The sequence below is a fragment of the Melospiza melodia genome, chromosome 3 (genome assembly GCF_035770615.1).
Source record: "Melospiza melodia melodia isolate bMelMel2 chromosome 3, bMelMel2.pri, whole genome shotgun sequence".
Lineage (NCBI taxonomy): Eukaryota > Metazoa > Chordata > Aves > Passeriformes > Passerellidae > Melospiza > Melospiza melodia.
In genome coordinates, this window is record NC_086196.1 from 63,473,128 (window position 1) to 63,479,127 (window position 6,000).

Here is a 6,000-nt window from a genome sequence, read left to right on the forward strand (position 1 = left end):
ACAGGGGTGAAGGGAGACCTTGGCTGCCTTTTGTAGCCTCTGACTGAACACCGAGTTTGTGAGCCACAAGGACTGAGATTAAATCTCTGCTCTGAGCAGTGTTCTGAGGCCATACTGGTATCTAATTACATTCTCCGCTCCTGGCAGCTGAGGAAATGAAGATCTGCCTGTGACACTGCCTGTGGTAAAAGGGAGGGAATAGGAAAGTACAGTGATGCCTTCAAAACATCAGCTTCAGGTGCTTCCCTTGACCTCGGGTGTCCTCTTCTGTCAGCACCTGCAGCTGGGATGGGTGCTCATCCTGGAGTGATGATCCTCCTCCCTGTGCTCTTGTTATCCTGGTGGAGTGAAGGGTTTGCTAGAACTGTATTCACCTGTGGCCAGGCTGTTCCCAAGCAGCTACAAGGATCAAGGCTGTCCTGTGGTGGCACAGAGTAGGAGCTGTAGAGTGAAAGTCTTGGCAACTCGAGGTCCTCCAAGGTGCACCTGGCTGGAGGAGATCCCTGATTGCACAGGGCTGCCTGTCCTAGAGGACTGAAGGAAGGACTTCCTGATAGTATGGCTGGCTGCCTTAGTAGGGTAGGTCTATCCCCCACCCCTGTTGACTGGTTCCAATTCTGGTTTTCTTTTGTCACATGGCAACAACTCTTAATTTTTTTGTGCAGCTGTTGCCATTTCTGTGTTCCCTAGGAGCAGTGGCAGCTCCACGGGCACGTTTCTGGTGGCAGGGAGGGAGGCAGGCTGTTTCTGCTGTGGGGCTGTACAAAGGGCTAAATCCTGTGACCCAGTGCCATGGGGGAAGAAAGCCATTACTAATCCCTACCATATAGCGGCTCCGCCTGCCCAGCAGGATCAATGGCGCCATCTCAGCCCCATTATGTTGACTCTGAATCAGCAAGGAACGCCTAGGAGGGCTCCTCCCTGTGTGGGGTACTGCTGCCTGCCTGTGGGACAGTCAGGGCCTCCTTTCCTCCCCCCTGAGTTTGGAAGAGGCCATGGAGTGCTCAGTGGTTGCTTATGCCCACAGGCTAGCCCCGAGCCCACAGGACGGGCAGGGCAGAGACCCTGCCAGGATCAGGTGTGCCAGGACCAGGTGTGCCAGGCTCTCCAGCCCCGGGAGCACGGGGCGAGCACGGGAGCCGTGCACCCTCCCGGCTGAGGCCAACCAGTTCTTCTGGCCGGTAGGGGCTGGGCTGGATCCTGGAGCCATTTCCAGGGAGCAGGGAAAAGCAGGGGGCAGCTGCCTCTTTGCCCCCACATTCACACAAGGCTGAGAGTCCAGGATTTGGGAAACGGTCGCCCATCTCTCCCTGTGCTGCTTGCGAAAACAAAGGGCGACGGCTTTTTAGACGATACCATTTAAGGAGTTCCCCAGCTTAGTGAACCTCGGCTGACCTCAGGGTATACCGAGTTTCCAGCTCAGCAGAGCAGCGTTTCGGTGGAAAGCACGCAGCCCTAAACTTCCCTCGTTGCATCTGGGGAAGGGGGGGCTGCCGAAGCATGGGCACGGAATGACAGCACACAGAAAAAAGGTGCTGTCGGTGACTGACTCTCTTGGGTAGCCAGACCCCTTCCTAGGAAGGATGTTGCCGTCCAACAGGATCAGCTTGAACGCGAAGCAGCTTCAGCAGCTTTTGGCAGGCCCTGGGTCAGAGGAGGATGGGAGGGTGCCAGGCCCACAGTGCCACTGGGTGCTGCGTGTTGGGGCGCAGGAGCAGCGCCCCAGCAATGCAATGTTTACAAAGGTGAAAAACATTAACAACGTGCAATATGCTCCTCCTGTTGTTTCAATAAGATCAAGGTGTGTACAGGAGAGCAAATGTGTATATCTACATGCACGCACACACGCACTCGCTGCGGCTGGTGCGGGATATCGCTCGGCGCAGGATTCTTCCAGCCAGGCTGCAGTCAATACTGACAAATACAGTATACGTCCCGTCTTGCCCACAGCACTGAGGGAGCTGCGGCAGGCTCAGTGCTTTCCTCCCTCTTGTGAAAGACCTGGGGTGTTTTCAGCAGTGTGGGGAGCTCGGGTCCCGATCGCCTCGGGTCCCAACAGTGCGTGGTGCTGCTGCTGCACCAAGAAAACTGCAGAGGAGGGACTCCCAGCCCGGCGCCTTCCTCACCGCCAGTTCACCCCTCTGTGCTCTGCCCGCTCGGCGTGCTGCAGGAGACAGGGGTTCAGGGAAAGAAGAAGAAAAAAAGAAGAAGAAGAAGAAAAAAAAAATAGCATGTGAGATCATATAATTAAAGATGGTATCAGAATGTCTAATTAGGATGACTGAGAGAACTTGGCTGGGAGACGCAGCCAAGAGCTGAGTTAGTGTGTTTGCCAGTCCAAAGCTCCTTAACAGTAATTAATCCTTAAATGTCCAATTGTTCAGAGTTCAAGGAAACACCTCCTACTACTGTACTTTGTGTTCCTGTTAAGCAAGGAGACACAGCAGGGCGTGTGCCCTTATTCTGTAAGAGCGACACGCCTAGGGGTGTTGTTAGGAACTAGACCGAAGGTTGAGTATAATTATTAACTACCTAAGAGTTCCCAGCATTGCACAATTACCCAAGCCGCCTTGCAGCTGTGCACTCGCCCTGTTTGGGTTTTTCATAGTTGTTTTTTTTTTTTCCCCCCCTTTCTTTTAAAATAGAAATGCTGAGCTTTAGCAGTGATATGTATGACTCCTACTGAAGTGTCATCTGCTCCCCTTCCAGTGTCCATTGTGCCATTGAGTTGGGATGCGGTAGCGGAGGGGAATGAGGGCAGCACATACACCTATATATACATACACCTATATACATAGTGTATGACAGTCTGTTTCAGCCCCTCGCTGAAACTCAATAGGCTTATTTACATCATTTGCAAATTTGACCTAGAGATTTTCCCTTTGTTTTGATGCTGTCAATGACTCTTGCATTAGCATAAAAGCCTTGGCTATTTACTCTGGGGGTTTTCATTCTGTTTGCATTTTTAAGGTGAGTCGTGTTGGGTTTTTTCCCTTTGCTAATATTAAGCGAGGGGAAAACCTGGAGGAAAGAGGTAGGTTTGACTTGGTAGGTGAACTGATCTGTTTGTCCTGCTACAGGGCTTCTGCTGTTGTCAGCCCCTGAGTGAGGCGGTCACTGGGATGGCTGAGAAGGGGCGCTGAGGTGCAGGCAGACTGGGATGGTTGAGAAGGGGCGCTGAGGTGCGGGCAGACTGGGATGGTTGAGAAGGGGCGCTGAGGTGCGGGCAGACTGGGATGGTTGAGAAGGGGCGCTGAGGTGCGGGCAGCTGGCTCTGGCCACGGCAGGCAGGTGGGTTTGAGGAGCACAGGGCACCGCTGTTTGGTGCTGTCAGGAAAACCCAACTCAGCAGCGGCATCACACCTCGCTGGCAGACAAGAGGGGGGGATGTGTCATTTCCTCAGGTGCATCATCATCTTTTAAGTCGTGTTTCTGTGTTTTTATCCTCTGCCATCTTTTCTTAATTGAACCTTTCTGGTGGGCGTGGTGAGGGCCCAGCTGGGAGCCGGCCGGCCAAAGTCGCTTCTGGAGGGGATCATTAACTCGGGCGTCAGCCAAGGCCGTTTAGTGTTTATAAAACGCAGACAATTAAACACAGTGGCAGCCCTGCAATGCTATAATTGGAAAGCTGACTGGGACCATGTCCACCAAGGGGGACCGGCTCCCCGGCACCGAGGAGGGATGGGCGGGCAGGGCTGTGCTGTCCTGCCAGCCCAGCCAGACCCGGACGGGGCCGCTCCGTGCAAACGCCCAGCCGGGAGGGCCCCGGCCCTGCCGGGCCTGCATGCTGTGGATGTGAAACAAAGGCTTGGGAGGGGAACAAAGGAGAAAAGAAGGGACTTGCCCAAGGCCAGCTGACAGCCAGGAGCTGGCTGGGTGCCTGCCTGGCTCCCTGGGTGCAGGCGGCACTGTGTCCCTGTGGGTCCATGGCAGGGATAATAGCATTGCTTCCACAGGCATGTATCAGGGCATGAAGGCCCTTCCCCTGCTAGGCCACCATGTGGGGAGCCTGAAGGGACTGGTGGTCGCCCCCTTGGGATTTAGAAATAGCCCCTAACTGAGCTGTGAGCTCCAGGCTGGCTTCAGGGTCACAGTGGGTGGGGACTGGAGTGGTTGGGGCTGTTCCCAGATAATGCAGTACTCCTGCAACCCAGCCTCCACCCAGTCTGGTGCCACAGCACCTAATGCCATTGATGGCTGTTCTCCACCAATGGCTGAATGGCCACTGGGAGCTGCATCAGGCAGCTGCTGAACTCACTCTCCAAGTCTTCCGTGAAGTCTGGCAAGCGAGGAAGATGCTGAGTACTGAAATGGGATCGCCATAGCCCTGCTCCAAGCTCTGCAACTGACTCACTGTTTCATCATGAGCACATCACTTCACCTTTTTGTGACTCAGAATTTTCATCTATCAATTAGGGATTTATGAGGTTTAATTAAGGTCTGTGAAGCCCTTTGAGATCCTCACTTGAAAGATGCTGTGCAGGCATAAAGTGCTGTACGCAATGAAGAAAACAAGAGAAATTAAAAGCTCCAGACGAGAGAGAAGAGAGGGCAGGTTTCCCACTGCTTGGTCTCCCAATTACATGCTCCTTGTTAGGATGGCAACCTCACTTTAACCTGTGGACAAACGAACTTGTTCACCCCTTCTTGCAGCAGACAGGCGATGACGTGCAGCAGTGTCTTACTCACTGGTTAGCCTTCAGTCATCTTTCCAGAAGTATGAGCAAACAGCGAAGGGGGAAGGGACAAGGGCGGGTGAGGAGTATGAATTCCAGAGAAAAGGGAAGTATCAGAAAGCAAGCTAGGATGTGCAAGGGCCTTTATCACTGTTGTTGGGATCTAGCTTTGCACAGTAACAAACAGGAACAGATTTCATCTGTCCCTAGAGGTACGTGCCCTGGAGCAGGGAAGAGCTGGTGAATTACAGCAGAGAGGAAGCAAGGGAGTCTTCTTATGCAAGGCATCTCTTTCAGTGTCAGAGAGGAGGTAGATTCAAGGAGGGAAGCATTTGAGCTTAGCTAAATGAAAAGTTGCTTTATCTATTTTTTTTTTTAAGGTAAAGGCCTTATTTGCAGAAGCCATGGAACCCAAGCTCTGAAGCTTGTGCTTAAATGTAGGCATAAGCTTAAAGCTTTTCTGAATAGGGACATGCCCAAATTTATTTAGGTGCTTGGTGGAAACCAGGTGTAAGGGCTGGGAATAATACAGCAGTGATATTAGCAGGGCCTCGAAGGTCCCCAGGAGCCATAGAAAGCAGCAATATGTGAGCAGCCTTGCTGTACTATTCATAGGCACGGGTTGACCTCAAGGGGGGAGGAATGGCCAAAGAGCAAGCTTTGTCTCCAATCTTTATTTTCTCCTTTGCTTGCAGTCCAAACAACCCTGTGGAAGCAGGCTCCTGTAGGTGTGGTCTGTGTATGCACTCGTGGGTGTGCCGCTTTGTTGTGTTAAAAGGACCATTCCTCACCTGAAAGCAAGTTTCCAGGTTGTCACTGACAGTCACATCAAAACTCGTGACCCCTCCCACCCCCCACCTGCATACCTTCCCTCTTATGTAAGACAAACAGAGATGCCTGTTGGGATGAAACCCAAACTAGTCCCAGGTTTGGTGTCTGACTTCATTCCTCACTGCTCTGGAACCCCTCTGCCCATCTTTTTTCTGGGCTGCCAGGGAAAACATGCATGGTAATTGCTGCTGGCTGGAACAGTGATCAGAGCAGCCATCCTCACTCTTCTCTTTCTCCCCCAGTCCACCCAGCTTTCCTTAAGGTTTCTTAAGCTTTCTGTTGGGCTGGCTGGTCCGTTCTAACTCCATCTTTCTCAAACTGCTAGTCCCCCAAATTTGGCACAAAGCTTAGCATTAGTGAGCACTGTTTTGGAGTAAAACAGAATAATGACTTTCTGTGGCATACTTATGACACTCCATTAATATATCCCAAAAGAAATGTTTTTGTTGCAGCTGCAATGTACTGTTGATTCATTATATGATCCACTCTAATG